At 40.3% G+C, this 26,197-nt stretch overlaps 1 protein-coding gene across 3 annotated transcripts in view; it reads left to right on the forward strand.

Annotated features, from left to right (window-relative positions):
- MCUB (mitochondrial calcium uniporter dominant negative subunit beta) overlaps nt 1-26,197 on the forward strand; it is a 120,617-nt gene that overhangs the window by 64,285 nt on the left and 30,135 nt on the right. Inside the window, exon 1 of one of the 3 annotated variants that reach the window (XM_017890403.1) lies at nt 17,221-17,254. The exons of the other annotated variants lie outside the window; for them this stretch is intronic. The gene's annotated coding sequence lies outside the window, so the exon portion shown is untranslated. Of the gene's footprint in view, nt 1-17,220; nt 17,255-26,197 lie in introns of those variants that run through there. 3 annotated transcript variants of the gene reach the window in all.

The raw sequence follows: 26,197 nt of genomic DNA on the forward strand, positions 1-26,197 counted from the left end.
CCAGCCTGGCCAACATGGTGAAACCCCGCCTCTACTAAAAATACAAAAATTAGCCGGGTGTGGTGGGGCACGCCTGAGTCCCAGCTACTCGAGAGGCTGAGGCAGGAGAATCTCTTGAACCTGGGAAGTGGAGGTTGCAGTGAGCTGAGATTGCACCACTGCACTCCAGCCTGGGTGAACGAGCAAGACTCTGTCTCAAAAAAAAAAAAAAAAAAAAAAATTTAAATTTAAATTTAAAAATTAAAAAAATACCCTGATGTCTTCCCAAAGAACTCAATGCCTGCTAAACCATTAACAAGTATCAATGCCCCAGTGCCTTTTCTAAACTAATCTCAGGCCTCATCAGAAGAGAAATTGATGACCCTGTTGCAGTAGCATCCCCATCATCAGCAATTAATTTTAATTAATGCTTCAAACATTCTTCAGGCCCAGTATGCATTCACCTGTGTACATTACTTAATTGTGAGTACCCATACAGCTATCCTGTTTTTAACTTTCAGTACAATACTCAGTAAATTACATGAGATATATTCAACACTTTATTATAAAATGGGCTTTGTGTTAGAAGATGTTGCCCAACTGTAGGCTAGTGTAAGCATGCTGAGCACATTTGAGGTAGGCTAGGCTAAGCTATGAAGTTTATTTTAATGGGTTAGGTGCATTTTCAGCTTATGATATTTTCAAGTTACAATGGGTTCTTGGAATGAACACATCATAAGCTAAAGAGCATCCATATTACAATTACAATCACTCTTTGATCTCATGGAGTAGGGACTGTATCTTGTTTACTAGTAGATTTCCAGAGTCTAGTGCATTATATAGCAAATATAATAAGTGGTCAATAAATGGTTTTGGGAGAAAGAGGATACAGGGTGAGGTACAGCATCTCATCATTCTGAGGAATGCAGTTTCTGTTGGGTATACAGTAGTGAGAAAATTATTTCTTTAGGTTGTCTTAAATTATCTTCAAAGAAAAAAATTTGTATAGGTTGTTGTCATTTCCTTAATGATTTTTCCGGAATGCACTGGTCCTCAGTGTTAAAGCTTAGACAGGATTGAGTTTTAACCTTTTTCTATCATTGTTTTAGCTACAAATAAGTGTCCTAGATTAGGGTTTTTGTTGGCCAGTGTCCTGCATTCTGAGGTAACTCCCCAAGTGACATTTAGGTTCTAAGACTGTGACAAAACTGACTTGTTAGCACTGTTTACACTAAGCACTTGATTCTCTACTACATAATTTCCTTCTGGACTAATTTTACAGTTCTCGCCAATCCCAAATTCATTCCTGAAATTCTTAGAGGGAATATGTGGAAGATTTTTCTGGCAGAGAAAATTTACAAGAAAAAACGTTCTCATCAATTTTCTTCTCCAGTGATTATAAATAAGCTATTTTCGAGAAGAGTGTAAAAGGCTTTATAGAAGAGATTTAGTAGATTTAATACTCAAAAATTTAATATTCAGAAATCATGGCTCTAGTACATAGGTGCTATGATCTCTATCGTTACACATATAAGTAGTTATAATTCTGAATACACAGGCTCATGAAAAGTCCTTTGAGAATCAGGATTTTTTTTAAAAAATTGGAATCCTGGGCCAGGTGCAGTGGCTCACACCTGTAATCCTACCACTTTGGGAGGCTGAGGCAGGTGGATCACCTGAGGTCAGGAGATTTAGACAGGCCTGGCCAACATGGCGAAACCCCGTCTCTACTAAAAATACACAACTTAGCCGGGTGTGATGGCACATGCCTGTAATTCCACCTACTCGGGAGGCTGAGATATGAGAATCAGTTGAACACAGGAGGGGGAGGTTGCAGTGAGCTGAGATCATGCCATTGCACTCCAGCCTGAGTGACAGAGCGAGACTCCGACTCAAAAAAAGAAGCCTGGATAGCACTCGTACTTGCAAGACTGTAGTGAACAACTTGAGGAGCATTTGCTGCATTTTGTCACATTATAATTAAAACAGCCTGAATTTCTTTCTTTTAGGACAAAACAAATTTTATTTAGAGATATTTATTCAACATTAAGGGGTAAATAGAGCAAAGAAGGACAAAACATAGGCATTAATATGTTAAAATTGCTAATGTTATATGTTGAATTAATGGATGAATTATTCCATTATGAACGTTTGCTAGGGAGATTTAGTTTTCAGTTCTAGTCTTCTATTATTTACCACTATTTCTAAATTTAATTTTTTCATATTTTCAGAAATGTCCTCAATATACTTCGTTTATGCCCAAATAAATCCTAATTCTTCACTTTTTTTGTGACTGACAGAAGATGACCAGTGTTTGCTGGCATATATCTGGAAGCATTTTGGAAGGAATGACAAAAGAAGTAGTTTAGTTTTTTGTTGTTGAAGAGGCATTAAATTAATCTCAATAATTGCTTCAGGATAAGGTGATATGATACATGATTTCAGGGAATTGAAAGAGTCTAGGTTTTGCCTCCTCAAATGGAATCTGTCAAGCATTTCCAGCAATGAAGAGCTTTTTGTTGTGCTCCCATAGCAGTTTTTCATAACCCTATTACAGTGGCTGTCACATTAACTTGTAGTTGTTTATACAATCATTCCTCCATTCAGCAGGTATTTTCATGAGTGCCTGCCATGTGTCAGGCATGGCCCTTGGTGCTGCAGATAAAGTTGAGAACACAGAGACAAGATCGTTACTCTCTAGACCGGGCACGGTGGCTCACACCTGTAATCCCAGCACTTTGGTAGGCCTAGGTGGGCAGATCACCTAAGGTCAGGAGTTTGAGACCAGCCTGGCCAACGTGGTGAAAATTAGCCGGACATGGTGGTGCGTGCCTGTAATCCCAGATACTCGGGAAACTGAGGCAGGAGAATCACTTGAACCCAGGAGGTGGAGGTTGCAGTGAGCTGAGATCAGACCACTGTACTCCAGTCTGGGTGACAGAATGAGACTCCCATCTCAAAAAAAAAAAAAAAAAAAGGATCGTTGCTCTCTTGAAGCTTTAGTAGGGAGAGGCCAATAAAAAAGAGAACACATAACAAGTCATTTGCTTTCAGGTTGAAATAGGAATTAGGAAGATGTTAGAACAGGAGAAGTATGGGACACAGAGTCCTGGGGCAGGGGCAACATTGGGTAAGATGGTCAAGAGAGACCCTCTTGAGGAGGCAACATTTGAGCGAGTCCTGAATAAGGAGTCGGTGGTACAGAGATTTGATAGAAGGGCATCTCAGGCAGAAGAAATGGCCAGGTGCAAAGTCCACAAGCAGCAATGAAATTGTATTTAAGAATGTATATAAGGAATACGCTAGAAAGCCAGTGTGCCTGGAGAGGAAAGAGCGAAGGAAAGAGAAATAGAAGATGAAATAAAGGAGGTAGGCAGAGGCCAGACAAGGCAGAGGTTTAATTCTAAGTGATAACGGTGGGATATTGAGTTTTTAGCAAGGGAGAAACAATCTGATTTATGCTTTTAGAAGATCACATTAGCTATTATATGGGGAATGATTGCAGAGGGCAAGAGTAGAAGCCAGGAAACCAGTTAGGAGGCAAAGTAGTCAGGGAGAGATGGTGATGACTTGGATAAGGGTGGAAATGGTGGAAATAAGAACAGATTTGATTGATTTGGAGTTTATTTTGAAAGCAGACTTGATAGTGTAGCAGGACTAGCCGCAGACAAAACCTCTCAGACACCGAGATAGTGAAGGGAGTGGCTTTAACCAGCGGGGAGCATCGGCAGGCTAGCGTCTTAAAATCCGAGCTTGTCAGGTGCTTAACTTTTGTCCCTTTTAAGGGCTCACAACTCTAAGGGGGTCCACGTGAGAGGGTCGTGATCGATTGAGCAAGCCAGGGGGTGACAGGGGCTGCAAGCACCAGTGGTCAGAGTGAAACAGAACAGAAAGGGAGGTTTCACAATGTCCTTCCATACACGTCTGGAGTCTATAGATAACAACCAGTTAGATCAGAGGTTGATCTTTAACTACCAGGCTTCGATCAGGCAGGCCCAGGCCTGGTTTTGGATCTGGTTCCTTGGTTTTGGATCTGGTTCCTTGGTTTCGGGTCTGGTTCCTAGGCGCCGGGCTACCTGCCTTTTGTTTTGCTTTCCTTTCCTTTTTTGAGTATAAAACAATATAAAAGCTGAGGGATTGTACGTTTGAAAGAGAAAATTTGGTTTTTGGCTTGGGCAGCTGGGTCTATGGTGGTACCACTTACTGAGCTAGGGAAAAGTAGGTGAAGGGCTGAGTGTAGAGAGAAAATAATTTCTACCCATCTGCGAAATTGAGATTTTCTTGAGAGAGGGCAAAGTGAGGTTCCAAAAGGTTAAGAACGTGGACACAGGCCCTGCAGATAGAACCGGGACTTCGATACAGGCAGTCTGGCTCTGAAGCTTGCCCCCTTGCTTGTTTGGCTTCATGGTTAGAATTACAGACTAGAGTCTAGGAGGAAAGGCATTCAAGGCAAAGGAAGCCATGGCCAAAGGTGTAGAAGCCACCAAAGAGTGAAACATTTGGAGCAGCAGTTTAGGACTTGCTGGTAAAGAATTATTTTGTGGGACCTGTTAGGTAGGGTCTTAGAGATATTTAGATTATGTTTTCTTCTTCATCTCCCTAAATTAAAATTCAGTCAGTCCTCCTTAGAACTTTTATTTTTTTCTTATTTTTTAATTTTTATTTTTATTTTCTTGAGATGGAGTCTTGCTCTAACCCCCAGGCTGGAGTGCAGTGCTGCAATCTTGGCTCACTGCAACCTCTGCCTTCTGGGTTCAAGTGATTCTCCTCCCTCAGCCTTAAGAGCTTAGGTTAGAGCTTTTGTCCAGCCTAGACTGTTTACTAGAAATTTGATTTGAGGAATGTGAAAATATAGGAATAAAAATCAGTGTTTTTTCTATTGTCTTACTCAACAACAATCAATACAGAAGACTTCTGTGACCTCTAGTCACCAAGAATTGAATGTAGATTTCTCCCCACCAGCCATCAATCAGTTAATTCTGCAATGGATACCAGCTGGGCATCCTCTAATTCAATTCGATTCTGACACTATATATACCTGAAGATAGCTTCCCACGCTAATCTAAAGACCCTAGTTGTTTTACCTGTGCTTCTGACTGACTATAAATCAGGATTCCTACTGTCCTCTCCTCGGGTTCTATTAATTTACTAGAGTGGCTCACAGAAAACTCAAGGAAACACATCTACTGGTTTATTATAAAGGATATTACAAAGGATACAGATGGAGATATGCATAGGGCAAAGCATGTGGGAAGGGTGTGGCACTACCATCCCCTCTCTGTGGATGCCACCCCCAGGAGCATCTGTATGTTCAACTACCTGGAAGCTCTCCAAACGCAGTCCTTTTGGATTTTTGGGAAGCTTTATGTAGGAATGATTCATTAAACCTTTGGCCATTGGTGATCAACTTAACTTCTCCCACTTCCTGGAGAATGGGTGGTGGGGCTGAAAGTCCCAACCCTCTAATCCTGCCTTGGTCCTTCTAATGAGTAGCCCCTGTCCTGAAGCCACCTAGGAGCTGGCAGCTATCAGTCAACACATTAGCATATAGATAGACACTTATCACTTTAAAGATTCCAGGGATTTTAAGAGCTCCTGCCAGGAAACAGGGATGTAGACCAAATATATATTTCACAGTATCACAGGAAACATAGCTGCTTTTTTTCTTTTTATCAGATTAAAAAAGAATCCTTGCTGGGTGCAGTGGCTTCTGCCTGTAATCCCAGCTACTTGGGGGTCTGAAGTAGGAGCGTCACTTGAGGCAGGAATTCAAGACGAGCCTGGTCAACATAGCGCAAGACCTTGTCTCTGAAAAAATAAAATAAAAAACCATCAGCCAGGTTTCGTGGTGCAAGCCTGTAGTCCCAACTACTCGAGAGGCTGAGGTGAGAGGATCACTTGAGTGAGCCCAGGAGTTGGAGGCTACAGTGAACTATGATCATACCTCTACATTCCAGCCTGGGTGACAAAGTGAGACCCCATCTCTAAAAGAAATTTTTTCTTCATTATCTAAATTGTTTTTTCCTTTGGAGTTTTTTTCAGTCAAATAATGTAAATCAGATGATACATAAATGATCTGGCTGCAAAATTGTTTGTTTGTTTGTTTTTGAGATAGAATTTTTGCTCTTACTGCCCAGGCTGCAGTGCAATGGTGCAGTCTCGGCTCACCGCAACCTCTGCCTCCTGGGTTCAAGCAATTCTGCTGCCTCAGCCTCCCGAGTAGCTGGGATTACAGGCATGTGCCACCACACCCAGCTAATTTTGTATTTTTAATAGAGACAGAGTTTCTCCGTGTTGGTCAGGCTGGTCTGAAACACCCAACATCAGATGATCTGCCTGCCTTGGTCTCCCAAAGTGCTGGCATTACAGGTGTGAGCCACCGTGCCTGGCCCGCCAAATTGTTTTTTTATTCTTGCGTTAAATGTACTTTCTTTCCTGGACTTCCTGTTATACAAGCTGACTCACTATTTGAGGAGTCCTTGAGCTTCACCATTTCAACAACATACAGAATTCTTTTCGATTCTTTATATGATAGTTTATTCTCTTTTTCACCTTTTCTGCCTAGATATTCAATTTCTGGACAGAAGTCAGTGGCAACTCAGATGGGATCAAGCTAGTATAATTTGCCATAGAGGATAATCTTTCAGAGGAAGCAAGTTATGTAAATAATTTCTGCTCAATTAGAAACTGAGTATGCACCCAATCTGTACAGTTCTGTTCGTTGTGATGTTTAACACCACACTACACACCGGCACTTGATTTGTGACTTCTGATGTCAACACATTTCTAGTTTACGAGCTTTACACATCTCTTATGCTTTGTGACTCTAGGAATCTGCTTTTCAACTATCATACCTCTTTTTTTTTTCACCTCCCAACATCAGATAACTAGATAGGAATGTGAAACTCCTTCACGTAGCTCTTTTTTATTCAATTACATAATAGACTGAAATTGAGTGCCTGTGGCATGTGTACTAAATATAGTGGTAAATATTAAATATCATTATATGCTTTGGACACAATACATGCTTGCAGGATGTTCCTTTAAAAAATGCAGTGCAGGCCGGGCGCGGTGGCTCAAGCCTGTAATCCTAGCACTTTGGGAGGCCGAGACGGGCGGATCACAAGGTCAGGAGATCGAGACCATCCTGGCTAACACCGTGAAACCCCGTCTCTACTAAAAAATACAAAAAAACTAGCCGGGTGAGGTGGCGGCGCCTGTAGTCCCAGCTACCTGGGAGGCTGAGGCAGGAGAATGGCGTGAACCCGGGAGGCGGAGCTTGCAGTGAGCTGAGATCCGGCCACAGCACTCCAGCCTGGGTGACAGAGCGAGACTCCATCTCAGAAAAAAGAAAAAAATGCAGTGCAAAGTGCAGTAAGGAAAAAAAGAGGAAGTATAGTTTCAGGGGAGTGCCAGTTATTAATTTATTATCTGTCAGCTCCAAATCTATGGTTCTTTGCTCTGCTTGTGATACTGGGGTTGGACTCTGTCAACATTTCTCCTTTGCCAGCTGTGCAGCTTTAGGCTTTGTCAGTGCAGGACCTGGGGAGATGCATGGTGACAGCAGTAGATCAGTACTGTTCTTCCAGTTCTGGTTCACCTTCCTTTATTCAGCCCAGGAGTCCTCGCAGATCAACTTAAGCAGCACTCTCAGACCTTTCTCTCCCCACCTGTAGGCTGTTTCTCAGGTAGCTCCAGCCCAGTCTTCAGGCTGGTTTCCTCCCACCAAGAGGGCTGGTCTAGAGAATAGCTTGATCCTGTTTACACCTTTGACAAACAGCAGGCCCCTCTTTGGCGCCAGTGCTTGTGTATTTCTCATGTAGCCAATAACCACACCCTCTTTGAAGAGGTCCGAATCTCAGCCTACATAAATGTTTAATAAGAGCACTAAAATCCAAAAAACAAAATTAAAATAATACATCCTGCCATTATTGAAATTTATTTAGAGCAGAGGTTAGTGTACTTTCTCTGTGAAGGGCCAGATAGTATTTTAGATTTTCTGACCACATATGGTATCTGTTTCATATTCTTCTTTTTTTTAAACAACATTTTGAAAAGATTTAAAAAAGTCTTAGCTCATGGGCCATGGTTTGCTGAACCCTGGTTCAGAGTATGAATAAAGTAAAATCTTACTTTTTTCAGCTAGAGAAATCTAAACTAAAATAGTGAGAAGTCTGAATTTTAGACTTATTTATTGCTGCATAACAAATCTCTCTAAAATTTAGTGGTTTAAGACAACAGTCATAATTTATTAGCTCTCACAGTTTCTGTGGGGCAGGAATTTGGAAGCAGATTGCCTAGGCGGTACCAGCTCAATGTCTCGAATGAGGTTATGGGTGCTGGTTAAAGTGGTGATGATTTTTTAGTTTTTAAATTTTTTATCTCTTTTATGTCTTATGTCATTGCCAGTTTTTTTGGTTTGTTTGTTTTTGTTTGTTTTAGGCAGAGTCTCACACTGTTGCCCATTCTGGAGTGCAGTGGTGCGATCTCGACTCACTGCAACCTCCACCTCCTGGTTCAAGCTATTCTCTTGTCTCAGCCTCCCGAGTAGCTGGGACTACAGATGTGTACCACCATGCCTGGCTTATTTTTGTATTTTTAGTAGAGACAGGGTTTTGCCATGTTGGCCAGGCTGATCTCAAACTCCTGACCTCCAGTGATTCACTTGCCTTGGCCTCCCAAAGTGTTGGAATTACAGACGTGAGCCACTGCACCTGCCCTGTCATTGCCAATTTTTATGTCAGCACTATCTTGATAGGTATCAGGGTGGAATGGCCAAGTGAATGTCAAGTCCTGAGGCTGATATGTCAAAATAATGACTGAAACTACAATACCCGTAAGGTGTGAGGTTAGAAAGTAGAGATGTAAGGAGGTGACATATGATAGAAATACATACATTGTATTATAGGAAGGGATCCAAAATGAAATGTATGACTATAAATTTATAACATTAGACGCGACAGAAGTGAAGAAATACCTATTGAAAAAATAAAATTTAAACCATTCCAGTTTTCAGATGAAGTCTTTTGTTTCGCATGTTTGCATGTATTTGGATAGAACATAATATTTTATAATGAATTCTTTTCTTTCTTTCTTTCTTTTTTTTTTTTTGAGACGAAGTCTCTCTCTGTCACCCAGGCTGGAGAGGAGTGGCGCAATCTTGGCTCACTGCCAGCTGTGCCTCCCAGGTTCACGCCATTCTCCTGTCTCAGCCTCCTGAGTAGCTGAGACTACAGGCGCGCACCACCATGCCCAGCTAATTTTTTGTGTGTTTTTAGTAGAGACGGGGTTTCACAGTGGTAGCCAGGATGGTGTCAATATCCTGACCTTGTGATCTGCAGGCCTCGACCTCCCAAAGTGCTAGGATTACAGGTGTGAGCCACCGTGCCCAGCCTTTAATGAATTTTTAAATGAAACTATAACTATATCATTAAATATGCCCGAAGTAGAATAAATGTAAAGCATACTATGTGTTGATTTGCACGACTTGAATACAGTTGCCAACTGTGCTACCCCATGTGGCTCTCAGCCTTCTATCATTTCAGACACTCAGGCATCAAAGCAAGGAAGACAACTTTGTTAGCACCATCTGGCTAGACCACCATGTAGATTCTCTTCCTTTGAGACCATGCTTGACAATAATTGGCTTAGGTTAGGAAAAAATTTGGTGTGTGTTCTTATCTAATTGATACCCTCGCCCCATGTACAGCTTTTCTTCCTAAATTATTTCTCTGGGGCCCTATTACACTTTATTCTTTTTATTATCACACTTACTTTCATTGTATTATTCATGTCCTAACTCTATTATTATAAAGAAATCTCACCAAGGAGAATTTAAACCTCATTTCAGAGGTCCAGTCCAGATATAGCTGAGAATTCTGAAGCATAACATTCATACAGAAAATATATAGTCCATAAGTTTAATGAGTGATCATGCCATGCAGTTAGAATCCAGACAAAAAACAGAATGCTGTTGGCAACTTAGAAGTGTCTCCATGCTCCATTTTAGTCACTACCTAAGTCCTGCAGTATTACCACCATTGTGACTTTCAACACTGTAGATTACTGTTACCTCTTTTTCAAATTTATATGAATGGAGTCTTACAACATATACTGTTTTGTATCTGTCTTTTTTGCTTAACTTTATGTTTGTGAGATTCAACCATGTTGTATTGTTACTCTATTCCATCTGATGAAGATGCCATTATTTATTGTGTGGTAGGAGTTATTAAATTGTTTTAGGCAGATAGAGAGGAAAAGGGGTCCTTGGGACGTTTCATTTTTAATGCAGCTCTTTTAAAATTATTATACTTTAAGTTCTGGGATACATGTGCGAACGTGCAGGTTTGTTACATAGGTATATACATGTGCCATGGTGGTTTGCTGCACCCATCAACCCGTCATCTACATTAGATATTTCTCCTAATGCTCTCTCCCCTGACACCCACCACCCCCTGATAGGCACCGGTGTGTGATGTTCCCCTCCCTGTGTCCATGGGTTCTCATTATTCAACTCCTACTTAGGACTTAGAACATGCGGTGTTTGGTTTTCTGTTCCTGTGTTAATTTGCTGAGAATGATGGCTTCCAGCTTCATCTATGTCCCTGCAAAGGACATTAACTCATCCTTTTTTATGGCTGCATAGTATTCCATGGTATATATGTGCCACATATTCTTTATCCAGTCTTATCATTGATGGACATGTGGGTTGGTTCCAAGTCTTTGCTGTTGTGAACAGTGCTGCAATAAACATANGCACCCATCAACCCGTCATCTACATTAGATATTTCTCCTAATGCTCTCTCCCCTGACACCCACCACCCCTGATAGGCACCGGTGTGTGATGTTCCCCTCCCTGTGTCCATGGGTTCTCATTATTCAACTCCTACTTAGGACTTAGAACATGCGGTGTTTGGTTTTCTGTTCCTGTGTTAATTTGCTGAGAATGATGGCTTCCAGCTTCATCTATGTCCCTGCAAAGGACATTAACTCATCCTTTTTTATGGCTGCATAGTATTCCATGGTATATATGTGCCACATATTCTTTATCCAGTCTTATCATTGATGGACATGTGGGTTGGTTCCAAGTCTTTGCTGTTGTGAACAGTGCTGCAATAAACATACATATGCATGTGTCATTATAGTAGAATGATTTGTAATCCTTTGGGTATATACTCAGCACTTAGAGCCAGGCCAGCAAACGTTTAATATGCAAATGCCAGTCATTGGAAACTGGGTCCACCCAAACGTGGCAGTTGCCACAGCCTTCTTGCCCTTGCCCCACATGTTCCTGACAACATGGCCACCCCCACATATCCATGTGTGTAAAACATCATGGTGCACTGCATTTGTATATTAAAAGGCTAGAGTGGGAGGACCAGCCTTTTTGCAGGCTACGTAAATGACATGCCTGGTCAACCAATCCCCTGTGCCCTATGCAAATCAGACACCACCTTCTTCAGCCCCTATATATACCTGGCTAGTTTCTGCCCCACTTGGGGTCTCCTCTTTCGGCTTTGGAGTCTCCCTCCCTCTGTCTCTGTACAAGGGAGCTTCTTCCTTTTTTCTTCTCCCTTCCTTCTTGCCTCTTAACTCTCTGCTCCTTAAAACCACTCCATGTGTGTCCGTGTGTTCTCATCTAATTCAAGGTGAAACAAAAGCCCTGGTATTTCTCCACTCATCCGAGCCGTATCATTTGTACTGATGATGAAGATTTGTGTAGTTCTAGTTTTTGCTTATTATGAAAACTGCAGCTCTAAACTTTATGTTTGCCTTTTAAGAACATATGCAATTTATTATTTTGGTTTACACCTAGGAGTAGAATTTCTGGGTCATTAGGTATATGTGTATTTAGAGATACTGCCAGTTTTCCAAAGTGTGGTTGACAGTCCCTGCAGTAGCGTACAAAAGTTTCATTTTGAACATAGACTTTTAGTCTCAATCTAATTCCGGGACTGGGAATCTAATTGACCCAGCTTGGAGCAGGTGTCTGGTCAATTACAATGAGAGGATTAAAGGTCACATAGTACAGGCATGGTTTTGGGAGGCCCACCACTGCTACACTCTGGGTGGAAGTAGAGGCAATTTCTAAAACATAGGAGATTGTATGAACTGGGTAGATACCCTAAAAGGTTTCAATCACATATATACAAATTAGATGCGCAAGGAGAGGCTCTGGCCTGGAGATACAGCTTCAAACCATCAGCAAGGTAATGTAGTTGAAGCAATGTGACTAGATGAGATTGCCCAAGGATACTGCTTAGAGTGAGATAAGAGAGGGTAGCCTCTGGTAGAACTCTGGAAAACACCAACATTTAAAGGATGACAAGAAGAGGAATCTCTAAAGTAAACTGAGAAGGTATAATCAGAAATCCAAGGGAATGTGATGTCATGAAAATTAAGAAAGAGAATGGCCGGACGCAGTGGCTCACACCTGTAATCCCAGCACTTTAGGAGGCCGAGGCAGGCAGATCATCTGAGGTCAGGAGTTCGAGACCAGCCTGGCCAACATGGCAAAACCCCGTCTCTACTAAAAATACAAAAATTAGCCTGATATGGTGGTACCCACCTGTAATCCCAGCTACTTGAGAGGCTGAGGCAGGAGAATCACTTGAACCTGGGAGGCAGAGGTTGCAGTGAGCCAAGATCGTGCCTCTGCACTCCAGCCTGGGAGACAGAGCGAGACTCCATGTTAAAAAAAACAACAACAAAGATATTTCAGGGAAGAGAGAGTGATCAAAAGTGGTGATTGCTTCTGCAAGGTCAGCATTGAAAAGCTTTCATTTGATCTAGAGACCAGTAGTCCAGTGGCCTTTTGAGAGTAATTTTAGTGAAATGATGGGGCAGAAGCCAGATTGCAATGGGTAAGGAATGTGTGAAAGATGAGGAAATAGATAATAAATGTCACAACTCATTCAAGTCATTTAGCTACGGAAGGAAAGGGAAGCAGGCATAGAGAAAAGACAGAAGGCAGGAGAAGCTTGAGCAGGCTTACCTGCTGATGAGGAAGATGCAATTGAGAAAGATATTCAGTAAAGTAAGGTCACTTGGAAGGAGATAATGATCCCAAGCTGAGGGGAAATATGTCAGCCTTGTGAGGACACAGAAAGACTTCTTCCAGTGTAACCATAAGGGAGCAGGGAAAGATGGTTGGTTCTGTGGCTGAGTTTGAAAGAGGCTAGTCACTCACTACATACTAGGTGTTCAGTACAATTAGCTGAATTAATTGAGGACTAAATGACTTCATATAGGTATCTACCCAGAAGAAAAGAAGTCATTATACAAAAAAGATACTTGCGCACACATTTATTGCAGCACAATTTGCAATTGCAAAAATATGGAACCAGCCCAAATGCCCATCAATCAACAAGTGAATAAAGAAAATGTAGTGTACACACACACACACACACACACACACACAATGGAATATTACTCAGCCATAAAAAGGAATGAAATAATGGCATTTGCAACAACCTGGATGGAATTGTAGACTAATATTCTAAGTGAAGTAACTCAGGAATGGAAAACCAAACATTGTATGTTCTCATTCATAAGTGGGAGCTAAGCTATGTTATACAAAGGCATAAGAATAATACAATGTACTTTGGGGACTCAGGGGAAAAGGGTGGGAGGGGTTGAGGGAATATACTACACATTGGGTACAGTGCTCCTTGGGTAATGAGTGCACCAAAATTTCAGAAATCACCACGAAGAACTAATTCATGTAACCAGATACCACCTGTTCCTAAAAACCATTGAAATAAAATATAAGTAAATTTTAAAAATGTTTAAAATGACTGTATATAGGCATACCTCAGATATATTGCAGGTTTGGTTCCAGACCACTACAATAAAGCAAGTCTTGCAATCAAATGAGTCACAACATTTTGTTTGTTTGTTTCCTAGTGCATATTGAAGTTATGTTTACAGGCTGGGGCCTGGTGGCTCACAGCTGTAATCCCAGCACTTTGGGAGGCCAAGGCAAGAGGATCACTTGAGCCCAGGAGTCTGAGACAAACCTGGGACAAAAAAAAAAAAAAAAAAAAAAAACAAAATTAGCTGGGCATGGTGGCACATACCTGTAGTCCCAATTACTAGGGAGGCTGAGGTAGGAGGATCACTTGAACCCAGGAGGTCAAGGCTGCAGTGAACTGAGATCATGCCAATGCATTCCAGCCTGGGCAACAGAGTGAAACCTTGTCTCAAAAAGTTACATTTACTGAACTATAGTCTATTAAGTGTGCAATAGCATTATATCTAAAAAACAATATACATACATTAAGATACTTTATTGCTAAAAATGCTAGTAATCATCTGAGCCTTCATCAAGTCATAATCTTTTTGCTGCTAGAGGGTGTTGCCTCAATGTTGATGGCTGATGACTGATCAGGATGGCGGTTGCTGAAGGTTGGAGTGGCTATGGCAGTTCCTTAAAACAAGAGAACCATGAAGTTTGCTGCATCAATCAACTATTCCTTTTATGATAGAGTCTCTGTAGCATGTGATGTTATTTGATAACATTTTACCCATAGAATAACTTCTTTCAAAATTGGAGTCAGTCCCTCCAAACCCTGCCACTGCTTTATCAACTAAATTTATTCTAAATCCTTTGTTATTATTTCAATGAAATTCACAGCATCTTCACCAAGAGTAGATTCCATCTCAAGAAACCACTTTCTTTACTCATTCATATGAAGCAACCCCTCATCTGTGCAAGTTTTATTATGAGATTGCAGCAATTCAGTTCCATCTTCAGGTTCCACTTTTATTCTGATTCTCTTGCTATTTTTACCACATCTGCAGTTACTTCTTACACTGAAGTCTTGACCCCCTCAAAGTCATCCAAGAGGGTTGGAATTAACTTCTTCAAAATTCCTGTTAATGTAGATATTTTGAGCTCCTCCCATGAATCATGAATATATTGAATGGTATCTAGAATGGTGAATCCTTTCCAGAAAGATCTCAATGTACTTTGCCAAGATTCATCAGAGGAATCACTATCTATGGCAGTTATAGCCTTACAAAATGCATTTCTTAAAGAAGACTTGAAAGTGTAAATTACTCCTTGATCCATGGACTTCAAACTGGATGTTGTGTTACCAGGCATGAAAATATTAATCTCCTTTTACATTTCTATCAGAACTCTTGGATGAACAGGTACATTGTCAGTGAGCAGTAATATTTTGAAAGGAATCCTTTTTTTAAATTTTTATTTTTTAATTTTGTTTTCTGAGCAGTAGGTCCCAACAGTGGGCTTAAAATGTTCAGTAAACTGGCCTGGCGCAGTGGCTCACACCTGTAATCCCAGCACTTCGGGAGGCCGAGATGGGTGGATCACGAGGTCAGGAGTCTGAGACTAGCCTGGCCAACATGGTAAAACCACATCTCTACTAAAAATACAGAAATTAGCCAGGCATGGTGGTGGGCCCCTGTAATGCAGCTACTCAGGAGGCTGAGGCAGGAGAATTGCTTGAACCTAGGAGGTAGAGGTTTCAGGGAGCTGAGATCGTGCTGTTGCACTACAGCCTGGGTGACAAGAGTGAAACTCCATCTCAAAAAAAAAAAAAGAAAAGAAAAATATTCAGTAAACCATGCTGTAAACAGATAAGCTGTCATCTAGGCTTTGTTGTTGCACTTATAGAACACAGGTAGAGTAGCTTTAGTGTAATTCTTAAGGGCCCTAGGATTTTCAGAATGGTTAATGAGCATTGGCTTCACCTTAAAGTCACCAGTTGCATTATTAACCCCTGTCAGCCCCAATATAGTGTAATTAGCCTGTCCTTTGAATCTCTGAAGCCTTGAAGCCAGGTGTCATGTGCATCTGTGTGAAGAGAGTCTACCAAACAGGCTTTGTGTGAGCAACAAGGCTGTTTATGTCACCTGGATGCAGGCAGGCTGAGTCTGAAAAAGGAGTCAGCCAAGAGTGGTGGGATTATCATTAGTTCTTATAGGTTTGGGATAGGCAGTGGAGTTAGGAGCAGTTTTTTTGTGGGCAGGGGGTGGATCTCACAAAGTACATTCTCAAGGGCGGGGAGAATATTACAAAGTACCTTCTTAAGGGTAGGGGAATATCACAAAGTACATTATCATAAGGGCAGGGAGGATGTATTATCATAAGGTCAATTGATCAGTTAGGGTGGGCAGGAACAGAACACAATGGTGGAATGTCATCTTTTGTGGTTCTTCAGTTGCTTCAGGCCATCTGCAGGTCACAGGGGATATGATGGCTTAGCTTGGGCTCAGAGGCCTGACACCAGGCATTGACTTTTCCTCTCTAGCTATGAAAGTCCTAAATGGCATCATCTTCTAACACAAGGCAGTATTGGAATCTGAAAATCTTTTGTTTAGTGTAGCCACCTTCATCAGTGATCTTAGCTAGATCTTCTGGATAACTTGCTCCAGCTTCTACATCAGCACTTGTTGCTTCACCTTGTACTTTTATGTCATAGAGATGGCCTCTGTCCTTAAACCTCATAAACCGACCTCTACTAGCTTTCAACTTTTCTCCTGCAGTTTTCTCACTTCTCTCAGGCTTCACAGAATTGAAGAGAGTTAGGACCCTGCTCTGGCTTTGGCTTTGGATTAAGGGAATGTTGTGACTGGTTTGATATCCAGACCACTAACACTTATCATGTCTCCCTATCAGCAATAAGGCTGTTTCACTTTCTAATCATTCATGTGTTCACTGGAGTAGTACATTTAACTTCCTTCAAGAATTTCTCTTTTGCATTCACTACCTGGTTAACTGGTACAAGAGGTCTAGCTTTCAGTCTACCTCAGCTTTTGACATGCCTTTCTCACTAAGCTTAATTATTTCTAGATTTTGATTTAAAGTAAGAGATATGCCACTCTTCCTTTCATTTGAACACTTAGGGACCATTGTAGTCTTATTAGTTGACCTAATTTCAATATTGTCCTAAGGGAATAGAGAGGCCCCAGGAGAGGGAGATGGGAAGGGAAAGGTTGTTAGAGCAGTCAGAACACATGCAATATTTTTTGTTGTTGTTTTAAGACGGAGTCTCCCTCTGTGGCCCAGGCTGGAGTGCAGTGGTGCAATCTTGGCTCACTGCAAGCTCCGCCTCCCGGGTTCACGCCATTGTCCTGCCTCAGCCCCCGAATAGCTGGGACTGCAGGCGCCCACCATAACGCCCGGCTAATTTTTGTATTTTTTTTTTTTTAGTAGAGACGGAATTTCACCCTGTTAGCCAGCATACTCTGGATCTCCTGACCTCGTGATTCACCTGCCTTGGCCTCCCAAAGTGCTGGAATTACAAGCGTGAGCCACCGCGCCCGGCCTAACACATACAATGTTAATTAAGTTCCCCATCCTATACGAGCATGTTTCCTGATGCCCCAAAATAACTACAGTAGTAACATCAAAGATCACAGATCGCCATAACATAAAGTAGTAATGAAAAAGTTTGAAATATTGTGAGGATTACTAAGATGTGACAGAGACAAAGTGAGCACGTGCTTTAAGAAAAAATAGTGCTTACAGGCTGGCTTAGAAGCGGGGTTACCACAGCCCTTCAGTTTGTACAAAAGGCAATATTTGTGAAGTGTGATAAAGTGAAGCACAATAAAATGAGGTATGCCTGTATTTTCAGGCATTATATACTGCCATTTCATTTATCAGTTCTCTGTGTATTCAAACTTCCTGTGAAGGAATCTCTGCATTTCGTATTCACTACAACAGAGGGCATAGCAACTTAGAATTCTGTGCTTTAGAAATTCAGACGTGTTACTTTCATGTAGTTCCCGTTTGTTTCCCAGTTTGGAATTACTACCTTTGTCATGCAAAGATGTTCAAGTACTTCTGCATTCTATAAAAGTTGTGACTATAAATAGATGTATTCATTTAAATAGCGTGTGTCTGTATACAAAATTCTATGGTCTAGATGCATATCTAAAGAAATTATCTTTGGCTCAGAAAAATAGATAATTGTATTGGTTTCACAAAATATTGCGACTGCATTTTGGAGTTGTTTTAGACCTTGAAACATATTATTTTGAAGATCTTTAGTGGTAATAAGAATTTATCTTTTCAAGGGGAATTTGATAATTTTAACAAGCAAATATTACGAACCAAGTCTGTTGCTTTTTCTTACCCGGGTTTCAGCTTGTGTCTTAAAACTTTTAAAAGTAAATTACATGATCTAATGATATCTGTAGAATACGACTGAGTGAGCCCTGAAACAGCAAGAATAATGGAGTTCTCATTCATGGATATGGAAAGGGCAAATTGTAGCACCATATTATTTTCGAAAGCCTCATACTGAGATTAGCGTCAGATGTGGTGCTTTTGTAGCAGGGTAATTAAAGTTGTCCTTAAAAGGCTTATATTTAGAAGTAATTGTTTTTATTTATTTTTCTGTATCAGTGTATTAGCTGTTGCTTTTCAACTAAGAAATCTAAACTGCTACCCTCTGATTTATAGTCATTATGCAAATTATGATAGTCCCTGCTGTTGTCCATTATATATCAGTATTTTTTCTTCACTCCAGGTTAAAAAGTTGTTTCCTTTTTGAAGTCAGGCTGCTGCATCTTTTAATTTTTTCTGCTTGAGCTCAACTTCTCTTTAGGCTATGTTTTCTACTTCTTGATACTTGACATTTTCCTAATGCTTCTAGAATGGGAGGTTGGATCACAAAAAGCTGCTATTTCTACTTTAAAGAGATAAAGGCTGAAAATTTTTTTTAACTGAATGTTCTTTTTGTCACACTCCCTGACACATTGTTTTTTGGTTAAATGATATGTAGTAGAGTTATTGATATACAATACTCTCAGCTAGATTTTTTTTTTTTTTTTTTTGAGTCGGGGTCTCCCACCATCGCCTGGGCTGAAGCGCAATGGCATGATTTTTTGTGTTTTTAGTAGAGACAGGGTTTCACTGTGTTGGCCAGGCTTGTCTCAAACTCCTGACCTTGTGATCTGCCCACCTCAGCCTCCCAAAGTGCTGCAATTACAGGCGTGAGCCACCCACAGCACCCGGCCACTTTCAGCTAGATTTTAATATGGGAAACAACTTACCAGTTTTTTTTAACATCCAAGAGAAACAGTATTATTCAAACTTGACTGAGTAAGTCAGATTTATTTTATTTTATTTTTGAGACGGATTCTCCCTCTGTCGCCCAGGCTGGAGTAGAATGGCGCAATCTCCACTCACGGCAAATTCCACCTCCCAGGTTCAAGCAATTCTCCTGCCTCAGCCAGCTGGGATTACAGATGCGCACTACTACACCCAGCCGATTTCTGTATTTTCAGTAGGGATGGGGTTTCACCATGTTAGCCAGGCTGGTCTCAAACTCCGGACCTCAAGTGATCCACCCACCTCAGTCTCCCAAAGTGCTGGGATTACAGGAATGAGCCACCGCGCCCGGCCTTATTTTACTTTTTTATTTTTATTTATTTATTTATTTTATTTTTTTGAGACGGAGTCTCGCTGTGTCGCCTGGGCTGGAGTGCAGTGGCCGGATCTCAGCTCACTACAGCCTCCCAGTAGCTGGGACTACAGCCGCCACCTCGCCCGGCTAGTTTTTTTGTATTTTTTAGTAGAGACGGGGTTTCACCGTGTTAGCCAGGATGGTCTCGATCTCCTGACCTCGTGATCTGCCCGTCTTGGCCTCCCAAAGTGCTGGGATTACAGGCTTGAGCCACCGCGCCCGGCCTATTTTTATTTATTTATATTTTTGAGATGGAGTTTCACTCTTGTCGCCCAGGCTGGAGCGCAATGGTGCAATCTCGGTTCACTGCAACCTCCACCTCCCATGTTCAAGCAGTTCTCCTGCCTCAGCCTCCTGAGTAGCTGGGATTACAGGCATGCGCCACCATGCCCATCTAATTTTGTATTTTTTTTTTTTCTTCTAATTTTGTATTTTTAGTAAAGATGGGATTTCACCATGTTGGCCAGGCTGGTCTCAAACTCCTGACCTCAGGTTATCTGCCCACCTCAGCCTCCCAAAGTGCTGGGATTACAGGCATGAGCCACTGCGCCTGGCCCAGATTTATTTTATAAATAACTGATGCTTGTTTTTAAGCCATCCAGTCTGTAGAACATTGTTATGGCAGCCCTAGGAAACATACAAACATAAAGCTGTAAAACATGTTGGAAAATAAACTATTTGCCATAAGATATTTTAAACAAATTTGTGTTAAAATGAGTGAAAAAATGTTAAACAAGATTTGGGGGAGCCTCTCTGAACCTACTCTGGTTCGGAGGCTGCCTGATTAAAAAAAAATTAAGTATATTATATTCAGCGGATTCTTAGAAAATGTGAAGGTCTTTGTCATGTTCAGTAGAGGGGCAAAGATAAATTGAGGCTTTGTTAGAAAAGTTATAGTTAAATATGTGCGTATGTTAGTATAGTTTAGTTAGTATAGTATGTGTATAGTTTCTAAAGTGGTAGAAAAATAAATAGAACAGACTTTTTCAAGGAAAGTAGTAAAAGGAGAAAAAACTATATAAAACAAAACTAAAATATGAAGGAAATAAATATAATAAAAGTCATTGTGAAAAACTTGATGGAAAATAGAGAAGACAAAAAACAAGCAGCCACAATTCCACTAACTCCTGACTTTTTATGCCAGTCTGTCTATAGATAGATATGCTCGCATTGTCATAGTCAACTACAAGCTGATTGCTAACATTTTCTAAACATTTACCCACCTCATTCAAAGCTTTTCATAAACAAAATAATTTAAATAGCTCTATCACATCTTGTCCTATGGATCTAAGAGAATTTACTATTTACCTATGGTTGATCATTTCCATTTTATATACTATTTTCAATTTCATTTTTCCTCATTAGAAAGGAACACATTCTCATTTTAGAAAATGTGTAAATCACAGGCATGCAAAAAGGAGACAATAAATCACCAATCATGCTATCATCTAAATTATTAAAGTTAACATTGATGTATACTTTGCAGTTTATTTTCTATGCATTGTATGCAGTTTTTCACCATTACATCTAAATGGCTTCTGAACACCTTTACACATAAATCTTTGTTTGCATTTTTGTTTCTTTAGGATAAATTGTGGAATGATACCATAAAGTATGAATAGCTTTAGGATCCTGATAATGTATTATCAAACTTCTTTGGGGAATTTTTTTTCATGTTGTTTTTCTCAACATAATCCCAGGTTAGAAGTAGTCTGAACCCAAACAAGCAAATCTTTATAAGGTTTGGAATCAAACAATAATACACACTTCGGCATTCCTGGAGCAACAAGCCTCCCTCTTGAGACTCACTCCCGTACATGTCTAACAGATGTCTTCGCTGGGGTGGTCCCCAGGTACCTCAAACTCGGCATTTTTTTAACTGAGCTCTTTCTTACTCCTCTATAGACCTGATTCTCTCCTTTATTCTTTTTCTTGATAAACTGGTTCCATTACCAATCATTAGAACTGGAAGGCTAAGAGTTGTCCTAAATTAATATTCCTTAAAATCAACTGGTAGAGGTTGTACCAGTAGTTACAACTGAACTGTCACTAAGACCCACTGGTTGTACTTCATACAGACCTCTCAAATTCATCCTATCCTCTCCTTTCCATCACTACTGCCCTACTTCAGATTCTTACCATTTTCCCTAGATTATCTTAACAGTTTCCTAACTGGCTTCCCCCACCAACCCATTCCAGATCTAAATCTATTCCTATCTTCTAAAATCAAGTAAAGTCAAACTACTTCCAGATGTAAAGACCTCTATCGCAAAGAGAAACATTAAAAAAGAAAAAACAAAACAAAAAACAAAAAAAAACTTCCCACGAGTTGATTCATATCCTCTTCTCCAGCCTCACTTTATCATCTGCAGCACCACCCACCTCCCAACCCTCTATTTCAGACATTCTGAACCCATCACAGTTTCTTGAAAGTGGCATGCTGTTGCACGCTTCCTTGCTTTTACACTTTCTCTACTCACTGCATGGAGAGCCCTATTCAGTGTACCCACTATGCATGCTCTTACCACTATCATCTTCCCACCATAAAATCTGTAGACTCGATCTGTACCTGCCATCTCTTCCTTTCCTTCTGCAGTACAGTGGTCTTCCTCCTCAAAGGCCAGTCCCCCCACTCAGATGCTTTCCATCTTGTGTCCCTCAGGCTTTCTCAGACAGACAGATGTTTTTCCTTTACTCCTTCAGTTGTCACTCTCTCACTACCTCTCATGCTATACAAGTACATACATCAGTATGCAAATATACTCTGATGTCTCTCAGCTTAAGTCCCAAACCCTCCAATAACCACATAGCCTTCCAGCTACTGCCCTATTCATGTGCTCCCCTTAGCTGAACTTTTCCGTTTGTCTAGATTAGCTGTCTTCTCATCATCACTTCCCACTCACTCTTCAGCATACCACCACCTGGTTTCTGTCTCCAGCCCCTCAGCTTTCTAGCTCAGACCTTTCCTGAGGTCCAGAGTAGAATATCCAAATACTTGACTAACATCTACCCTTATGTAATCACAGACATGGGAAACTAAATTGATCTAGAACAAAACTCTTGATTTTCCCGTGAAACAGCTTCCTCTGGTCCCCTCTTCCCCATGCAGTAACTGACTCACCATCTCCGTAGTTGCTGAAGTCACACCCAGGAGTTGTTCTTGACTCCACTAAGCTATCAGTTTTACCTGCATACTTTTATCTGCTTCTCTCCATTTTTATTGTTAGTGCTCTGGGCCAGGTCACCATCATCTATTGTGCCAGTTTCTAAACTGGTTTCCACCCTTGCCCTCTAGGCTGCCCTTTTTAAAGCAGTAAACGTGATTTTAAAATGTAAATAGAATCACTCCATTCTTCTACTTAAAACCTTTCAATGAATCCTTACTACACTTTAACAAAATAAAAGCTTGTGGCCAATGAGATGCTGCATGACTGAGACACTACTTCTCATACCAGTCTCATCTCATCTCCCCTCTCTTTCTCACTTACCTTACTCTGGTCCTACTGGTCCTCCCTCAATTCCTAGAACACGACAAGTTTCTTAGACCTCAGGGACACAGCACATGGTGTTCTGTCCGGAATGTTCTTCTCTTGCTCTCTGTATATCTAAGTGTTTTACATGTGGTATCTTACTTAATCTTCTCGGCAACTATGAGTCAAACACTACTGTTTCTCATATTTTTTCATTAAAATGTATTTATGTATCAATTTTTCAAAAAAAAAACAAAACCCGGCATTGATAGAAGAAGTAGCTATAGAACAAGAGCTGACAAATAACAGCATGTGGGACAAAGCGAGCACCCCTCCCCACTGTTTTTTAATAGACCATTTTTTATAGCAGTTTTAATTTCATAGCAAAACCATGCAGAAAGCTCTAAGAGTTTCCATATACTGTCTGTCTACCTCCACTCCCTCAGCCTCTGGTGTTATCAATATTTTGCATCAGAGTAGTACATTTATTACAACCTATAAACCTTCACTGGTACGCCATTACCCCCAAAGTCCATAGTTTACATTAGGATTCACCCTTGGTGTCGTACATTCTATGGAGTTGGACAAATATATAGTGACATGTCTACATTATAGTGTCATACAAGAGAGTTTCACTGCCCTAAAAATCCTCTGTGCTCTATTCTTCCTTGTGTTTCCCATAACTCCTGGCAACCACTAATCCTTTCACTGTCTCCACAGTTCTGCCTTCTGCAAAATGTCATGTAGTCGGAATCACACAGTCTGATTCTTTTCAGATTGGCTTCTTTCACTTAGTAATACGCATTTAAGGTTCCTCCGTGTCTTTTCATAGCTTGATAGCTCATTTCGTTTTAGTGCTGAATAATATTCCATTATTTAGATATACCATTGTTTATTCATTTGCCTACTAAGAAGAACATATTGCCTGCTTCCAAGTTTTGGCAATTATAAACAAAGCCATTATAAACATCCATGTGCAGTTTATTTACTATATTTTAATTGCTAGAATACTGAAATGCAGGGACCACATGGAGATTAAGTAATCTAAGGTCACACCGATAATAAGTGACCACAGTCTAGTATTAATAGTTAGGAGCCCCCACCCTTTTAAATGTGCCACTGAACCATCACCTTATGGTAAAAGGGATGCAGAACTGCACCTGACCCACATAATTGTGTGTCCGCACCTGTTGGGATAGCGTAAGGAAGAGGTGCTGGGCAGATGGAAATAGTAGCTGTTAAAACCAGCTTCACACTATTGAAAACCATGTAAAACAAGGCTTCCAGGCATAAGTGATCTGAACTAGAGGAAAAAGTACTAGGTATTTCCATTACAAATGGATCTTAAGAAACTGCATTCACATAATGATGCTGAAAAAGTTTATTAATTATACATAATGTATTTTAAGGCATTATACTCAAATATTTCCATCTTTTTTCTAACAGACCACAGTAGGACAGGAAAATTAGTCTAACATCTTTTCTCTGGGTTGTAGTCCTTCATTATCTGCTTTCAAAACCAGTGTCCTGTCAAAAGGAATGGAAGGAAGGAGAGAGAAGGAGGAAAATACATGTATACAAGAATATAATTTCAGACGTCCTGCTGAGATCAGTTCCGAAGGGATGACTGACTTAAATGTGTAGTTCTTAGAAGGAATGTAAATGCAGCCTAGCTGAGAGGGAGCTGGTTGAGAAGTTACAGTAGGTGGAAGTTATTGTTGGCTACTAGCCAAATATTGTATGTATTACTTCTGTTTCTGTTCTGTATTAGCCAAATGCCATTCGTATCCTGTTTCTGTTCTGTTTCAGTCATGCTGTGGATTAACTACTCTTCTTGGACTATCCAAACCAGAAGAAAAAAATTATTTTCACAGTGATGATTCATGTAGTACCTGAGACTGAAATATTAATTAAGATAACTGCCTAGTCTGTGCTACAAAATGCAGTTTTTGTTAGGGAGACACATAGATCTAGAGGCAAGTAAGAGTTCATCAAAAAAGAGCTCCTATATAGCAGTTTGATTTTTTTTTTTTTTTTTTTTTTTGTACAGAGAAGGAGAGTAACACTATGTTAAATTTAACCAGTTGAGTTACTTCTTGGGAAATCTAGTGATTAACATATATTTGCTCTGAAGATGCCCTCAAAAGATAATGACATCTTAAAATAGGAATATTTTATGTATATAGTTAAGGTATATGTAGATATAACTTAAGAGCAGAAACAAACATCACATAATCATAGAACGTCAGAATGTCTCTGTGAAGTCCAGATTTCCTGGGGAGAGATTTGGGAGTTTTAACTGACTCAGGATCAATCTTGTGAAATAAAGCTTCCCCATTACAGCTTTAATCAGACTGATAGTGGATTAATGTCTTTTATATACTGGGACTCCACAATACTTAATTTGAAGAAAGGTTTCTTGAACCCATTGGTCTACTTCAGCCTTTCATTTTGCTAATGGGGAAAATGAATTCCTTAAATTAAAGGAGTCACCTTCTTCTTTCTTCAGTCCATGTAAAATTTATATAGTTCCCTTCAGCTTCTCTGAAGAGAGTGACCTTCCTGTTAACTTTAGCATCACTACAATGCCATAATCTTCCTTCCAGCCTGGTGTTGGCTCCTTCCCTTCTCATCAATAGCCTATTGTCTTGTAAATGTCATTAACTCAAGCAAATCTCCTCTATGCCCACCTAGGCAAGAAGTATAGCCTAAGCCAGAGGTCAGCAAACTATAACCTGTGGCCAAATCTGGCTCTCCCCACTATATTTTATAAATAAAGTTTTATTGGAACACAGCCATCCTCCTTTGTTTATGCATTGTCTATGTCTGCTTTCATGCTACAGGGCCAGAGCTTAGAAGTTTCCATAAAGAACATGTAGCTTACAAAGTCTAGCATATTGGCTATTTGGCCCTTTATAGGAAGTTTTCCAACTCCTGGCCTAAACTATCATCAAGGCTATTCAGTCTGCTGACTACCTAGAATTGAAAGCCACAACTCTGGATAGATTTGAATCTGATATTTTTCTTTTTTTCTTTGCTATGTCCTTGGTTATGTGATATTAGCTTTTTCACCAATGGAAGTGGGTCACTGTACATCTGAGCAACATTTGGAATCTTTTGGAAAGCACTAAAAACCTCTTAAAGATGTTTTACTTTTTGTTATGTCCAATTTTTTGATTTATAGTCAGCTGTTCAACATTTGGAGAATTAGTTTCCAAGTGTTGTGGTCTCTTTTTTTCTAGGATATATTGTTTGTCAAGTAGTCTGAAAGGAAAATTTGTCATTGTGATCATTTCATATATATAT

Source organism: Rhinopithecus bieti, unplaced genomic scaffold, assembly GCF_001698545.2.
Source record: "Rhinopithecus bieti isolate Rb0 unplaced genomic scaffold, ASM169854v2 scaffold_19840, whole genome shotgun sequence".
In the NCBI taxonomy this organism is placed as follows: Eukaryota; Metazoa; Chordata; class Mammalia; order Primates; family Cercopithecidae; genus Rhinopithecus; species Rhinopithecus bieti.